A 15,887-nucleotide genomic window follows, 5' to 3' on the forward strand; every position below is an offset into this window, starting at 1 on the left:
CCCACTCCAGTATTCTGGCCTGGAGATTTCTATGGACTGTGAATGAGTTAACAAAAGCACTTAGGATGATGCCTCCCACTCAGGAAGCAATCTGAAGTTGTTTAATTGCTATCTAATCCCTGGCTCAGCCCACAGTAAGATAAAATTCTAAGCCCTCTGTGCCTACAGACCAAATTCCAAACGGCATTCAAGTATTTTGCAAAAGCCTCAATTTCATATTATTCCCAGCAAGTAGTTTAATAAGTGTTAGATAGGGGTGAGTTTGATTAGCATGTCCTTTCTTCTAAATGGGGAACTTGGGGAGCATAGGTTGTGTGTGTGTGTGTGTTTTCTTTTTTGTGTGCAAGTGCATGAGTGACTTTTATCGAACTCTACCCTCCGTTACGCAAATATTTAGAAAGTGTATATCTATGTTTTCAGTTATTCCTGTCAGTACAGATAAGTTTCAAACCATTGCTCTCAGTAAGCATGAAGAAAAAAATCTTTTCAAATCTGAAACTGATGAGTGATTTTTGGTCAAGATATTTCAATAAATCATGTTCCCAGTTGCTGGCAGAATGTCAGTATTTCCATTAGAAGATGTTATCGAATCCAGACCACATACGATAGAGGTTACCATGTTCCATTGCTGCTACTGCTAAGTCACTTCAGTCATGTCCGACTCTGTACTACCCCAGAGATGGCAGCCCACCAGGCTCCCCCATCCCTGGGATTCTCCAGGCAAGAACACTGGAGTGGGTTGCCATTTCCTTCTCCAAAGCATGAAAGTGAAAAGTGAAAGTGAAGTCGCTCAGTCGTGTCCAACTCTTAGCGACCCCATGGACTGCAGCCTACCAGGCTCCTCCATCCATGGGATTTTCCAGGCAAGAGTACTGGAGTGGGGTGCCATTGCCTTCTCCAACCATGTTCCATTAATGACTCTCAATTTAAGGGTGCAAGTTCCTTGGTCTCCCCCAGGGTGTGACACACTTATCAAAACAGGGATAAATCAGTTGATTCATTAAGCTGATCATCATTTGACAGCGCACAATAAATTCAAAGACCAACCCGTGCAGGAAAAGTCAGGTTGTGAAAATGAATCTGTCTTACACACCCACATGTCTTTCCTGTGCAGCTATTTTTGGGACTATCCAAACCAAAATTGAAGTCGCTCAGTCATGTCTGACTCTTTGCGACCCCATGGACTGCAGCCCACCAGGCTCCTCTGTCCATGGGATTTTCCAGGCAAAAATACTGGAGTGGGGTGCCATTGCCTTCTCCAGGGGATCTTTCCGCACCAGGAATCGAATCCTGCGTGGTAGGCAGACGCTTTACCGTCTGAGCCACCAGGGACTATAAAGCAGTTTAATTTACGAGGACTCAGAGAACCTTTTCAAAAATCTGCCTGGAATTTCATCCTCTGAGCCAACGACGTACTATGCTTCTTCTAAGGAAGTTCAAGTCACTCAGATGGAGAATCTTCTTCAACAGCCTTAAATTAGCCTGGGCCCTCTGTTCGTATGGGTTCGTCATCATAATTACCTAATGAGTTTTGGGGGAAACAAAAATCTCAGGCCGCACTTGTTGAGATTCCCATAGGGGATTTGGGGGGTAGAGACCAGACATTTATCATTTTTAAAGTTTTCCAGGGTATTACGATCAGGCTTCCCTGGTGGCTCAGCAGTAGAGAATCCACTTGGCTTTCCAGGTGGTGCTAGCGGTAAAAAACCTGCTTGGCAATGCAGGCAACATAAGAGATGTGAGTTTGATCCCTGGGTCAGGAAGACCATGCCCTCTGGAGGAGGGCATGACAATTCACTACAGTAATCCTGCCTGGGAAATCCCATGGACCAAGGAGGGCAGGCCACAGGGTCGCAAAGAGTCAGACACAACTGCTCGACTAAACAACAACAAACAGGAGGTTATAATCATTAGAATTAGAAGCCACTGCTCTCTCTCAACGATCTGTTACTTGACAGAAGCGCCGGAGGTGAGGTCTGGGGATACCCAGCCTCCCCTGAGACGCCCCTTTACCGAGGACTCTTCCCTCATCCACAAGGGGTAGGTCTTGACCAGCAGAGTTTTAATGCCGGACTGTCTTCCAGCCCATGGAGATTTGACCAAGGGAAGGATTGTCGCATAACCCGGGCTAACTTTTTTCTCTTATTTTATTTAAATTGAATCACTGAGACTGAAAGAGCTGGAGGAGGGGACACAGAGGAGCAGAATCTCGGAGGCCCATGTGACAGTGCTGGGTTCCTAAGATGACCCTGGTTCCCACCTTTCCTGATACCCACGCTGTTCAACTTCCCTTGAATTCTGCAAAACTCTCTGCATTACCCACCGGGTGGCTTAAAACAATTGGAATTTATTGTCTTCCTGCTCTGGTGGCCAGAAACATACCATCAAGGTGTCGGCAGGCTTGGTTCCTTCTGATGGCTCTGAGGGAAAACCCTTCCCCTGTGTCTCTCCTGGTTTCTGGTGGCCACCTGCAACCCGTGGCATGTTCACGTGGCCCCATTTCCTACAGCTCGCACGTACACACCGTCTCCTGGCTGCCGCGGGATACCAGCGTTTCCCCCATCCTCCTCCATGGGAGTCTCTATTTCCCCAGCCACCCCTGGCGCATGTGGTCTGCGGTATCTTCTCCACCTCGGAGACAGCTGATCCTGCTGGACACCGTGGTCATTCTCACGGGTGGTGTCCCTTTCCCGTCTCTCTCTGTCCTCTGCCCCAACAAGTCTTCCCACATGTGCAGAAACTTGTCTCCTACAGGAAGAAAGACCAGCGAGAGGGCTAACCCCAGGGAGGGGAGTAGATTTCCTTTTTTTATTTGACATACTTTTTTTGTTGCTGATTTTAAAATAATTTCAAACATACAGAAGCATTTCAAGAATGGAAGAAATTCCCTCGAACAGTTTGAGAGTAAGTGACTGATATGGTACCCCATCACCCCTCAATGTTTTAATTTGTAATTTCTACAAACAAGGACGTTCTCCTACCTAAGCAAAATGGTCACCATCAAAATCAGGAAGTTAACACTGAAACCCTCATACCATATAATCCACAGATTTTATGCAAGCACCTTCTCTTCTCTATGATCACATGTTGAATCTTCTTTGATGCTTTCCTCGATGTTAGCTACTTGAGGGAAAATACAGATTATCTTTATTTAAAATGTGTCCTTCACGTTGTTCTTGAGCAAACAAGGTGAGAGTTTCCCGGAACAGGTGGGAACACAGGAGTAAGGTGGAACATAAGCATTGTCTCGGATCTCAGGGCTCCATGGAAGGAAGTTTGGGCTGGGACCCCTGGAGAAGGACTCAAGTCCTCCACCCCCACTCAGTTGCTTTCCCTTTTTATAGAGCAAGCATTTGCGTGGCCTTCCAATGGGGACACAATGCCTGCCTGAGCATCAGGCAGTCTGAAGTTAGGTGGCAGCTGTTCAGGGAGCGAGTCTGCAGTGCCTGCTGCCAGCACCTGTTGACCTGGGGGGAGTTGCCTTTGGACACAGCCCCTCCTGCTGGAGGGTGGGGAAGTTCTGGACCCATTCAGATTGTTGCCAGGCAACCTAAGTCTTCAGGGTCAGACAGTCCTGTTTGTCTTTCCACAAGTATACAGGCAGTTTGTAAAGAAAAGTAAAGTTTAGATTGTTGAAGGAATGTTGCATGCGTGCGCTCAGTCGTGTCTGACTCTTTTGCAACCCCATGGACTGTAGCCCACTAGGCTCCTCTGTCCATGGGATTCTCCAGGCAAGAATGCTGGAGTGGGTTGCCATGCCCTCCTCCAGGGGATCTTCCCGATCCTGGGAACCTGTGTCTCCTGCATCTCCTGCATTGCAGACAGATTCTTTACCGCTGAGCCACTGGAGAAGCCCCGCTGCTGTTGCTTCTGCTGCTAAGTCGCTTCAATCGTGTCCGACTGTGTGACCCCATAGACAGCAGCCAAGAACGCTGGAGTGGGTTGCCATTGCCTTCTCCAATGCATGAAAGTAAAAAGTGAAAGTGAAGTCGCTCAGTCGTGTCCAGCTCTTCACGACCCCATGGACTGCAGCCTCCCAGGCTCCTCCGTCCATGGATTTTCCAGGCAAGAGCACTGGAGTGGGGTGCCACTGCCTTCTCCGGGAGAAGCCCAGAGGGAACATTAAATAGGACTTTTTTTTTTTCTCTCTCTTCCTTCCATGATGGTTCCCAAAGGTTACAGATTTGAAGCAACTTTTAGATGGTCTGCACACATAGTCCCTGCAGGAGAGACCACTGGAATAAGCACCCCCAGAGCCATGTCATGAATGAGGAGTAGCCTCAGGGGAGCGCGGTGATTTATAATCTACTCTTTACAGGATGCAGAAATAGAGCTACTCATGTGATTTACATTGAATAACTCCACAAAATTCTTCTTTATCTTTTCTTTTTTGCTGTACTGTGTGGCATGCAGGATCTTAGTTCCCCAACCAGGTGTTGAAACTGCACCTTCTACAGAGTCTAAACCACAGACTGCTAGGGAAGTCCCCACAAAATTCTTTAACCATTTAATCATTTAGGGCTGTGGTTTCAGCATTTCACCTTGATCATATCTAAATCCATCCTCTACCACTGCCACAGGAAATCTTCCCTGTAGACCTGTGTATCCAACATGTCCACGAGTCGCATACGGTTGGTTATACACATTACAGTTATAATGCACTAATACTTAAGAGTTTAGTTTCTCAGTCACACGAGCCACATTTCAAGTGTTCAAGGGTCACATGCAGAAAGTTCTGTTGGAGAGTGCTGTTGACCTTTGCCAGGAAATAAAATCTTGAAATGTCCAAATCCTGTCAAAAGCCTGTTTAGGAGAAGCAATATTTACGGAAGACTGATGGAAGAGGGCCCATTCCTCTGGTTCCACTGTAGCCTCAAATCAAACAAAATCATCAACAGCATTTTTGGATCCCAGCGTCTTGGCTCTCACCAAAACTGCTTTCAGTGAGACCCATTTTGGGATTTTGTCCAAGAACTCATTAACCTATAACCTTGTGTACCGCCATGCCAGAAAGTGAAGAGCCACTCAAGTATGCTGGGGACCTGTCAAACGGATACATGTGCCTGTTTAATGGAGCATTTGCCGGTCAATCAATCTGGGAGAAATTGAGCAACAAAATAGGTTAGGAAAAAGTGGATTCGAGAATAAGCCCAGCATGGAAATGAGTCCACACCGATGTGTGGAGGAGGACGCTGTACTGGAAAATGCCAACAGTAAATGCAGAAGGCATGATGGACTGAGAACATCACTGCTGAATGCTCTCCATAGTCATAGCAGTTTCAAAAAAGAATCAGCAACAGAAACTAGGGGGAGAAAGTTGGAACAAAACATTTGCTTATGATCAGAGTATCTCATTACAAATTACTTCTGAATTATGAAGGTAAGAAATAGTGTGAGTTCGGGAACTTTCCCTGTGGTGCAGTGTTTAGGACGCCATGCTTCCACTGCAGGAGGCGTGGCTTCAGCCTCTGGGGTGGGGGAGGGTGGGGGAGGGGGGGGAGGGTGCAACTAAGATCTCACGTGCCTCGCAGTGCAGCCAGAAAAAGAAAAGAAATAGTGACTTCACAGTGGAGAAACCTGGCAGATACTACCTCACACAAGTGTTCAGAGTTGACATCATCAGGATGGGAAGAGTAGGATTCTGTAGCTCCTGAAGGGTCATGCCGAGAGCACAATACTACTGAGATTCTCATGCCAAAATTTGCCCTGAATATAATCGTGAAGAAACACTGGACAAACCAGTGAGAGAGTGAGTCGAAAAATGCAGCTTTGGGGTCAACTGTTAGAACCTACTAATGATAATCAAAACAGCTGATGTTCATTAGCGGGTCAGCTCTGGACATCTCACCCAGCACCCATAATGGCACATCAGAGTCCCAGGGGCCCAAAGAGGGGGCTTCTTCTGGTGTAAAGATGGGGAATTCAAGGGCTAGGAAAAACTCCTCGTTCTCTCTTCCTGGAATAAACTCACCCCCTTTACCTGGCCATTCCCAAACTAGAGTGAGACCTTCCTGTCAATCTATCTCAGCAGACCCTGATTTTTCCTCCATAAAATTTACTGTAAGTTGTAATTACAAGCAAAAGCATTTCTGTTTATTTTCAACATAAAACCTTGTGCAGACAGAAACAAAGCTATACTCAGAACCAAAAAAATGAACCCCAGAAACAGTCTGGCCACAGTCGTACATAGAGCAACCAGTTTGCGAATTTTCCAGCATTATCACTGAAAGTCATGTGTCCTAGGAAACCCCAAAGTAACTTGGTTGTTGTGCTGTGGTCAGTCGCGTCTGACTCTGTGACGCCGTGGACTGTGTGTGGCCTGCCAGGCTCCTCTGTCCATGGGATTCTCCAGGCAAGAATATTGGAGTGCATTGCTAATACTGGAGCGCCATGCTCCAGGGACTCTTCCCCATCCAGGGATAGAACATGCGTCTCCTGTGTGTCCTGCATTGCAGGCCGACTGTTTACATTGAACCACCGTGGAAGCCCAAGTAACTTTACCATTCTGTTGTTTATCTTTGCTGCAAGATCACTGCTGGTACATACAGGCAACTCTGCGACCCCTAAGAAGAGAGGATCCCTCCTTTTGGTAGACCAACCGGAAAAGTATTTTCCTTCTCCCACACTGGTGGAAGGTGGTCAGAAGCTGGGCCAGGCAGTTTGGTGATCGGCATGGAATTTAACCCAACCTGAGGCCTGTGCAAGGCATAAACACACATGATGGCCTTGCTTTGCGGGCATCGCAAACTTCATAGCCAAGGGCCCTAACCCATGGCTAGGTTTATTTGCCCTATTTTAAATATATTTTAATCAGCTATGTTTGAATTCAGGAGGCCCAATCTAAAAATACAGATTTTGGACTTTTCTTGAAAGACCTGGTAATATTCCACTCTTCTCCCATGGCAACAACAGGCTGGAGTCAAGCTGTGCTGCTAACTTCTTGCTCCGCAGACCTGTGTGCTCCCCATCACCCCAGCGGTCTCGGACTCAGAGACCCAGTAGAAAGTGTCCTTCCTTAATGCTTTGTATTGCCTTTCCTAAAGTCAACCAACTTCATTCATATTGTGACTGCCAAGCCACTGTATGCTTTTAAGCGTCCAGTCCTTGTTACCATCTGTCTCTCCTTTGATCATGCGGCTTCCCGGGTGGCTCAGATGGTAAAGCGTCTGCCTGCTATGCGGGAGACCCGGTTCGATCCCTGGGTCGGGAAGATCCCCTGGAGAAGGAAATGGCAACCCACTCCAGTACTCTTACCTGGAAAATTCCATGGATGGAGGAGCCTGGTGGGCTACAGTCCGTGGGGTCACAAAGAGTCAGACATGACTGAGTGACTTCACTTTCTTTTCTTTTCTCCTTTGATCACAAGGTGACACACCACAGCAAGTTCAAACCTTACAGCATCTTGGTTCTTGGTTGGAAGACAAAATGCAAGAGCATCTCTGAGTCCTACTGTATTTCACTGTTTACTATCTGCTGTTAGTAGTGCCAGACCAGGGCTTCCCAGGTGGCTCAGTGGTAAAGATTCTGCATGTCAATGCAGGAGCTGCAGGGACACAGGTTCGATCCCTGGGTCGGGAAGATCCCTCCTCTGTGGAGGAAGAAATGGCAGGCCCACCCAGCATTCTTGCCTGTATAATCCCATGGACAGAGGAACCCGGTGCGCTACATTTCTTAGGGTTGCAGAAGAGTCAGACACGACTGAAGTGACTGAGCACGCACGCACGCACGTAGGGCTAGACCAAACCTCACAATAGCATGGGGTTACCTTGAATGTTGCATTTCTGGGCTTCCTATTGTTTGCAGTCTCACACTGTTCACATCTTTAGGGTGATGGTGGCTTGAAGAAAGGATAATGGATTTGCATTGTGTGTAGATTTCAGGGAGAGTTAGGTTTCTAGGAGGATACTGTTCTTGAGCTATTTTTAGGGGAGGGTGAAGGAACCCAGGAGCCGGATGACTATTTCAGACTGAGGGGCTGGGACAAGGAGGGACAAACTGTGCTCAGGGTGAGGATGGAGAGCCACTACCTGGCACTCCTGAGGACTTTCTGGGCCGTGTCTTTCTCTTCTTCTCTACAGAAGCTGGACCTATTTGTGATGCACGTCTCCTACAAGCGCTCCGCCAGAAAGGTTTGCTGAAATAAAGGCCATCTGTCCTCATGGTTGAATGCCAACTTGTAGGGCTCTTCCAAGGAATATGAAACAAGAAAATGAATTCATTCTAGAGAAGGCAGACCTGACTTTGATCCCCTGTGGGGTTGGACACTCCCTGGTTTTCAGTAGATGTCCAGAAGCCAGCGAGGTCAGGCTTGCCAGTTTTCCAGAACTGCCAGGAGAGTACAAGCCTTCCAGAAGCCACTGAGTATGTGAAGGTGTCTATCTCTCTCTCTCTTTTTAAATCAAATACATATTTAATTAAGCAATATTACCCAAACAAAATGTAAGCACATGTTCAGTTATCATGTTCCATATTTCAGAGAAGAGGCATTAAGGATTTATGGTTTATTTACAAACATATCTAGGATGCTGAGTTTAAAGGATTGATCCTTTTAAGAGACTGCACCTCTTAATATGCTCCTCTTCCTATCTGTCTCATGGATTACTTTTTAAGCAGTCGGTGTCTTACTATAAAGAAAGGTGCAGCAAATTCAGACCCAAAGAACAAAGTCATCATAGCTAGTAACCTCCACTTGTTTTCCACTGAAAATGGTATATTCTTTCCTGGACCCTTCATAGTGGCTCCGACGAACCACAGAGATTGTGAACCCCTGGATGCTCTGTCCCAACATAGCGCTGTTGGACGCTCTACAAAAGATCCAGAGACCGGAGGCAGAAGAAACGACGGCTGCAAACCTACCACTCCTTGCCTCACGACCTTGCTCCTCTAACTGCCAAGGTGTCTCTCTTTGAATCAAGGAAGAAGCTTGCTGGTCAGCACGGTGCATTGGGCAGGTACTTGGAGGAACCAAAAGGCTGTCTATTTGTGATGCTTGAAAGACACAGGCCTGGGCAAGTGACAGGCAATCTGGAGTGAATGGATTCACTGTAAAATGGGAATGAAAACACTGTGTGGAGATGGACAGGGCTGCGACTCACTGGGCATAAAGGTCAGTTATTAAGGAGAAGCTTTGATGTGCGGGTAAGTAGAGAAATGGGACCACTGAGGCGGAAACAGATGGGAGGTCAAAGAAGGGATTTTCTCGTTTGAGAGGAGAGAGAACACGCTTGTTGGCAAAAGGGAAGGATCTAGTAGACAGCAACTGGTGCTGCAGAGAGAAAGGGGTGACGGCAGTGTCCTGAAGAGCGTGAGAGGCAACGGGATTTAGAACCTACGAGGGGAGGTGAGCCTTGGCTAGGATGAGGATCTTTTTACTTGGTGCAGCAGTGAACACAGGTGGACCTGAGTACAGCTGCAACCCGGGTCACATGACGGTGGGAGATGCGTTATGTTAAGCAAGTGGTCTCCCCCCAGACTGAGGAGTGGCATTTAATCAACGTGGAACTTAGGACATGGGCAGGTGGGAGGAGGGGGAAGGGAAGTGGGAAATTGTGAGGTTTCCTAGGAGCATTTGGTTCAGTGGTAAAGAATCTGCCTGCCAAGCAGGAGATGCAAGAGACATAGGTTCGATCCCTGAGTTGGGAAGATCCCTGGAGGAGGAAATGGGAACGCACTCCAGTAAGCTTGCCTGGGAAATCCCATGGACAGAGGAGCCTGGCGGGCTCCAGTCCATGGGGTGGCAAAGAGTTGGACACGACTTAGTGACTAAACAACAAGAATAAAGTAGCACGTGGGCACTGAGTGTCCTAAAGCACAGAGGAGGGACAGAGGGAGGGGGGACACACATTTCTCTCTCTGTGGTTTTATTGAGGCTGCCTACACTAGTGCTGAGCTGATGAACAGTCCTGGAATCTTTGACATGAGTGCCCACAGACTGCCTCTTCCTGATCTAAACTGGAAATCCTCTCAGAAACCAACTTCTGCTGAGTTATCAATGAAGATCAAGAAAGAATAATCCTCAGTGGGGAGAGAAGTTAAGACAAGTGCTGGAGAACCTACCTCGGCCCCATGGCCCAGGGAGGAGGGTCAGAGTCCATGTCACCTGGGAATGACCCAGATTCCAGCACGCGTGTGCAGCCGGGCCTGGGACTGGGGCCTCAGGGAGACGCCGGACAGGCCTTGCCGACTGAATACTGTCACTCAGCAGTTCTTTCCCTGATCGAGGAAACCACACGTAGGGAAGAGACATTATTGAAGGGTGAGATTTAGGGAAAGCGGAGCAAGAAATGCTAAACTGATCATTGGAATGCTTTGGAATGACTTTCTCCTTTTGCCAGCAGACTCGCTATGTGGGCTGCAAAACGGAGTATATTTCTGTTTTTTAATCACTGACTCAGCCTAGTAGTAAAGTAGGGATTCTGCCGTAAAGCTTGATGTGGTCAGAATGACTCAGAGGGGCAGCTCAGGTAGGAAGCAGTGGGACACGAATTTTGCAGCTTGTTAAAGACACAGGAAGCTTAAATAGGACTTCCCTGGTGGCTCAGACGGTAGAGTGTCTGTCTACAATGCTGGAGACCAGGGTTCAATCCCTGGTTTGAGGAGATCCCTTGGAGAAGGAAATGGCAATCCTCTCTAGTACTATTGCCTGGAAAATCCCATGGACAGAGGAGCCTGGTAGGCTACAGTCCATGGGGTCACAAAGAGTCGGAGACGACTGAGCAACTTCACTTTCACCAAAGACACAGGAAGCTTAAATAACATGCACGATTCTGCTCTAAATGCGAAGGAAAGTAAAAATGTCAAGCAAGGATCCATTTGTTGACAATGCAAGTGGTAGAATGTGTTTCTTGCCATCTCTTAATGAACTGTAGGACTCTATTGGATAAACTGTATCAGAATAAAGCACCCTGGACACGCTCTGGTTGGCTGGTTTGTTAGAATTCACCCCTATTGACTTTCTGTATCTTTGGTCTCATCTAAGCACTGTTCTGGTTAAATACAGGATTATTTGACCAGATTCCATTGCAGTCCTCACAGGCATTCAAGGCAAGCCACAATTTAGGATTTGGAAAAGTGGTTTTCAATTTTTTTTAGAAAATAGAACTCACAGAACATTTTCTATCACAGCCCAGTGTGTAAATACTCACTGGTTCTAAAGCAAGCTGGAAATGTCCCACAGACCATTATCTACTCTTAGAATGTATATTGTATTCTGATCTATTCTACTCTGTTCATTAAAAGAATCTGTTGGAAGTCTGCAAAATTGAATTTATACCCACTCATGCATTGGGTTGTGAACCAGTTAAAAGAAACATAGGTCTGGAAAAATGTATTAGTCAAACTAAATCAAACCAAACAAACATATAGATATCAAGACCAGAGTAGCAGTTACCAGGGTGGCAGGGGTCTCGGGTGGGGAGGGCAGAATGGGTCAAGGTCTCTACTGTATGGTGATGGATGCAAGCAAACTGAATTTCTGGTGGTGAGTAGGCTGTAGGGTATACAATTTGCATGATTTTCCTTAAGAACTTCAGTAAAAGCTTGGTTTTTTTTTTTTTTTTCTTTTAAAAAATCAAGTTGCAAGTTCATTGAGATTCAGTTCAGTTTCTCAGTCCTGTCTGACTCTTTGCCAGCCCATGGACTGCAGCACCCCAGGCTTCCTTGTCCATCACCAACTCACAGAACTTGCTCAAACTCATGTCATCGAGTTGGTGATGCCATCCAACCATCTCGTCCTCTGTCATCCCCTTCTCCTCCCGCCTTTAATCTTTCCCAGCATCAGGGTCTTATCAAATGAGTCAGTTCTTTGCATCAGGTGGCCAAAGGATTGGAGCTTCAGCTTCAGCATCGCTCCTTCCAATGAATATTCACGACTGATTTCCTTTAGAATGGACTGGTTGGATCTCCTTACAGTCCAAGGGGCTCTTAAGAGTTTTCTTCAACACCACAGTTCAAAAGCATCAGTTCTTCAGCACTCAGCTTTCTTTATAGTCCAACTCTCACATCCATACATGACTTCTGGAAAAACTATAGTTTTGACTAGATGGACCTCTGTTGGCAAAGTAATGTCTCTGCTTTTAATATGCTGTCTAGGTTTGTCATAGCTTTCTTCCAAGGAGCAAATGTCTTTTAATTTTATGGCTGCAGTCACCATCTGCAGTGATTTTGGAGCCCCCCAAAATAAAGTCTATCACTATTTCCATTGTTTCCTCATCTATTTGCCTTGAAGTAATGGGACTGGATGCCATGATCTTAGTTTTTGAATGTTGAGTTTTAAGCCAACTTTTCCACTCTGCTCTTTAGTTCTTCACTTTCTGCTACAGGGTGGTGTCATCTGCATATCTGAAGTTATTGATCTTTCTCCCGGCAATCGTGATTCCAGCTTGTGCTTCAGCCAGCCTGGCATTTTGCATGGTGTACTCTGCATGTACATTAAATAAGCAGGGTGTCAATATACAGCTTTGACGTGTACTCCTTTCCCAGTCTGGAAGCAGTCCAATGTTCCATGTCCAATTCTAACTATTGCTTCTTGACCTGCATACAGATTTCTCAGGAGGCAGGTAATGTGGTCTGATATTTCCATCTCTTGAAGAATTTAAGACAGTTTGTTGTGATCCACACTGTCAAAGGATTTGCCGTAGTCAATAAAGCAGAAGTAGATGTTTTTCTGGAATTCTCTTGATTTTTCTATGATCCAATGGATGTTGGCAATTTGATCTCTGGTTCCTCTGCCTTTTCTAAATCCAGCTTGAACATCTGGAAGTTCACGGTTCACGTACTGTTGAAGCCTGGCTTCATGTATTGCTGAAGCTTGGCTTGGAGAATTTTGAGCATTACTTTGCTAGTGTGTGAGATGAGTGCAATTGTGTGGTAATTTGAACATTCTTTGACATTGCCTTTCTTTGGGATAGAAATGAAAACTGACCTTTTCCAGTGCTGTGGCCACTGCTGAGTTTTCCAGATTTGCTGGCATATTGAGTGGAGCACTTTCACAGGATCATCTTTTAGGATTTGAAATACCTCAACTGGAATTCCATCACCTCCACTAGCTTTGTTCACAGTGATGCTTCCTAAGGCCCACTTGACTTCACATTCCAGGATGTCTGGCTCTAGGTGAGTGATCACACCATCGTCATCTGGGTCATGAAGATCTTTTTGCATAGTTCTTCTGTGTATTCCTGCCCCTTCTTCTTAATATCTTCTGCTTCATTTCATACCATTTCCTTTATTTTGCCCATCTTTGCATGAAATGTTTCCTTAGTATCTCTAATTTTCTTGAAGAGATCTCTAGTCTTTCCCATTCTATTGCTTTCCTCTATTTCTTTGCATTGATCACTGAGGAAGGCTTTCTTATCTCTCCTTGCTGTTCTTTGGAACTCTGCATTCAGATGGGTATATCTTTCCTTTTCTTTTATGCCTCTAGCTTCTCTTCTTTTCTCAGCTACTTGTAAGGCCTCCTCAGACAACCATTTTTCCTTTTTGCATTTCTTTTTCTTGGGGATGGTCTTGATCACTGCCTCCTGTACAGTGTCATGAACCTCCACCCATAGTTCTTCAGGCACTCTGTCTATCAGATCTAATCCCTTGAATCTATTTGTCACTTCCACTGTATAATCATAACGGATTGATTTAGGTCATACCTGAATGGTCTAGTGGTTTTCCCTACTTTATTCAATTTAAATCTGAACTTGGCAATAAGGAGTTCATCATCTGAGCCACAGTCAGCTCCTGGTCTTGTTTTTTTTTTTTTTGCTGGCTGTATAGCGCTTCTCCATCTTTGGCTGCAAAGAATATAATCAATCTGATTTTGGTATTGACCATCTGGTGATGTCCATGTGTAGAGTCTTCTCTTGTGTTGTTGAAAGAGGGTGTTTTCTATGACCAGTGCGTTCTCTTGGCAAAACTCTGTTAGCCTTTTCCCTGCTTCATTCTGTACTCCAAGGCCAAATTTGCCTGTTACTCTGGATATCTCTTGACTTCCTACGTTTGCATTCCAGTCCCCTATGATAAAAAGGACATCTTTTTTGGTGTTAGTTCTAGAAGGTCTTGTAGGTCTTCATAGAATCGTTCAACTTCAGCTTCTTCAGCATTAGTGGTTGGGGTATATACTTGGATTACTGTGGTATTGAATGGTTTGCCTTGGAAATGAACAGAGATCATTCTGTCGTTTTTGAGATTGCACCCACGTACTGCATTTTGGATTCTTTTTTTTTTTTTTGCATTTTGGATTCTTTTGTTGACCATGATGGCTATTCCATTTCTTCTAAGGGATTCTTGCCCACAGTAGTAGATATAATGGTCATCTGAATTAAATTTGCCCATTCCAGTCCATTTTAATTCACTGATTCCTAAAACGTCTATGTTCACTCTTGCCATCTCCTGTTTGACCACTTGCAATTTACCTTGATTCATGGACCTAGCATTCCAGGTTCCTATGCAATATTGGAATCACTGAGATTACCTTACATTTATAGGATAATTTAGGGAGAATTGGTATTTCAAAAACCGAATTTATTTCAGTTGCTCAGGTCAAAAGCTTTGGAGTCCTTACTGATGCATGTCTATTCATTTCTCCTACATCCTTCATCCGATCTGTGAGCAAGCCCTGTGGCAGTTCTCTCAACGCACATTCAGAAGCTGATCACTGCTCACCCACCTCCACCCCCTCACCCTAGTTCAAGCCATTGATATCTCCATCCACATTTCTGCAGGCTTCCCTTCTGGCTCAGTTGGTAAAGAATCTGCCTGCAATGCAGGAGTCCCAGGTTCGATCCCCACTTGAGGAAGATCCCCTGGGGAAGGAAATGGCCAGCCACTCCAGTGCTCTTGCCTGTAGAATTCCACGGACAGAGGAGCAGGAAAGGCTGTAGTCCATGGAATCACAAAGAGTCGGACATGATTGTGCAACTAGCTTCCACTTTCACTTTTCCACATTTCTGCAACAGCTTCCCCACTGGTCTCTCCCTGCCTGCCTTCCAGCTTCAGTTCATTCCCAACACTAAAGCCACAATAAACAGTTCAAACAAAAGTCATCCTGTCTCACTCCTCAGCTCAGAGCCCTCTATGTGATGGAGTATTATTCAGTCATGAAAAAGAGGAAATCCCACCATTTACAGCAACACAGATAGAATTGAGGGCATTGTGCTAAATGAAATGCCAGATAGACTAAGACAACTATGGTGTGGTGTGTATGTGGAATCTGAAAAACTCGAATGCACAGAAGCACATGGTAGATTGGTGGCTGCTGGGGGCTGGAGGGTTGGGAAAATGGGGAGATGCTGGTCCAAGGGAACAAAGTTCCAGCTATAAGAGGAATAAGTAATGTCCAGCACGGTGACTGTACTTAAAAATGCTGATTTCATTCTTGAACGTTGGTAAGAGAATAGATCTTAAAATGTTTTCACCACACGTAAAAATAATTATGTGAAGAGATGGAAGTGTTAAATATGTGTATATAAGTGTATATGTGTTGATAAGTGTGTCAAACCACAATGTTATATGTCAATTACAGCTCAATAGAGCTGGGGGGAACCCCTCTTGAGGCTGTCCACCTTACTCCGAGTGAAAAACAGACTTGGAGGAAAAGATAGAAACTAGGGGAAATTTTAACAGATGGCATTGTCAGCAATTAGTGGGAGTGAAGCTTCTCTTTTAGCAGATGGGTGGATGTTCTTGTAACCAAACTCTATGATTTCTTCGTTATCATGGAGACTTTGAATAAATAACCACCACCAATTTAAAACTGTATCATTGAGCAGCCCCTGCAAGGGAAGGAATATTTAGTGTATTCAGCACATATCGAATGAAATGGCCAACTTGTAAATCCTAGATTTAGTGATCTTCAGAGACACAGGACAGAAAGACGAAAAGGTTTCACTTAATTTCATTCA

At 45.4% G+C, this 15,887-nt stretch overlaps 1 pseudogene; it reads right to left on the reverse strand.

Moving 5' to 3' along the window:
- Window positions 1–8,507: 8,507 nt before the first annotated feature.
- On the reverse strand, window positions 8,508–8,889 carry LOC121818040 (cytochrome c oxidase subunit 7C, mitochondrial-like; annotated as a pseudogene).
- Between the last annotated feature and the right edge of the window lie 6,998 nt (window positions 8,890–15,887).

Source organism: Ovis aries, chromosome 26 (genome assembly GCF_016772045.2).
Source record: "Ovis aries strain OAR_USU_Benz2616 breed Rambouillet chromosome 26, ARS-UI_Ramb_v3.0, whole genome shotgun sequence".
Classification (NCBI taxonomy): Eukaryota; Metazoa; Chordata; class Mammalia; order Artiodactyla; family Bovidae; genus Ovis; species Ovis aries.